Source organism: Capsella rubella, unplaced genomic scaffold (genome assembly GCF_000375325.1).
Source record: "Capsella rubella cultivar Monte Gargano unplaced genomic scaffold, Caprub1_0 scaffold_7, whole genome shotgun sequence".
NCBI classification, from domain to species: Eukaryota; Viridiplantae; Streptophyta; class Magnoliopsida; order Brassicales; family Brassicaceae; genus Capsella; species Capsella rubella.
Genome location: NW_006238917.1, coordinates 238,901 through 240,153, shown reverse-complemented (window position 1 = coordinate 240,153; position 1,253 = coordinate 238,901). Strand labels below are relative to the sequence as shown.

At 31.1% G+C, this 1,253-nt stretch overlaps 1 long non-coding RNA gene across 1 annotated transcript in view; it reads right to left on the bottom strand.

The window, feature by feature from the left end:
- Positions 1–998, bottom strand: part of LOC111829669 — a 2,336-nt gene extending 1,338 nt beyond the window's left edge. Inside the window, exons 1-2 of the long non-coding RNA XR_002833039.1 lie at positions 691–998; positions 160–232 (exon numbers count right to left, since the gene is read on the bottom strand). This is a non-coding gene — a long non-coding RNA (uncharacterized LOC111829669). The remainder of the gene's footprint in view (positions 1–159; positions 233–690) is intronic.
- Positions 999–1,253: the final 255 nt, after the last annotated feature.

The following is a 1,253-nucleotide window of genomic DNA, read 5'->3' as shown; positions in this document are numbered from 1 at the left end:
CTATTCATAGTAACTCTTTTAGTATTTTTTTACAGCATTTTTGCAGATTATCCTAACAAATATTCATTTCTTAATTTTTAACTAATCTTATTCTAAAAGAGTTGTGTAAAAGTATGAGACCATGGCATACAAAATTGAATAAGAAGACTATGAACTAACCAGTACGGCTATCCCCAGCACGAAGCCATGGTAAGAGTTACAGGACTTGCCAATCGATTCCATTTGATAAAACCTGCAAATAATCAGAATACTTTGAAGAACACCTTATGTATCAATGTATGGAATCTACAATTTATAAACAACAACAGTTTTCCCGATTCTACATTAACAATTAAGGACAGTTCAACATATAAGGGGTTTTTAAGGTTTCGTTGATTTAATTACAAAAAGTTCAAACATACTGAGGACAAACTTCTTACAAAAACAAATACATCGTAATGTTAGAATCAACAAACTATTTAAAAAAACAAAAATCATTTACCAACCATGCCCAATTTTGCTGAATTACAAAGTTACACAAATGTTTTTGGAGTTTCGTAAGAACACAATTAAAATTACCCACAAAAGTTCATAAACAAAATATTCTTAATCGGCTATTGAAATGTTATAATTTTACTCATGGTTCAACTTAACACATGATACACAAGGCAATTAACCAAGAAGATAAAAGTAAATCAAACAGTAACTAACCTAAACAATGCAAAATTCAGAGTATACATGGTAACTATCAATCACGTTTCGCTCAACCGTCCAAATCTGGGTTCAATTTCTGACATCTATGCCTTCAATTGCCCAAATTAGATCTCCATTGTACCTCCATAGGATTGCATTGGATGAAAGCAAACAACGATTACTATAAGTTGAATCGTTGTGTTGATTCTTAAAGTAAGTATGGAAATATAGATGGAAAATACCGAGATCCAAACAACCCCCCAAAAAAATGGTCATGAGATTCTGCGGTGTTCTTTAGCTAGCAGCAAAGAGACGAGAGGTCCAAAAAAAAACATAGCCGATTACTTTTGTTTATTTACTTCATTTTTTTTTTTTGGTAGAGTTGTTTCATTTATTGTATTGGTTTGTGGTTAATCTTTTTTTGAGCAATTCTTTTTTTTTTTTTTTGAGCAAGGTTTGTGGTTTATCTATTTAACTTATTTGTTGACTGAATGTATGTGTTAACCGGATTGGTTTTGCAGATTCTGAACAATACTATTTTTTTTATAGACACAGCATAGTCTTTCCCTTCTTAACATTAC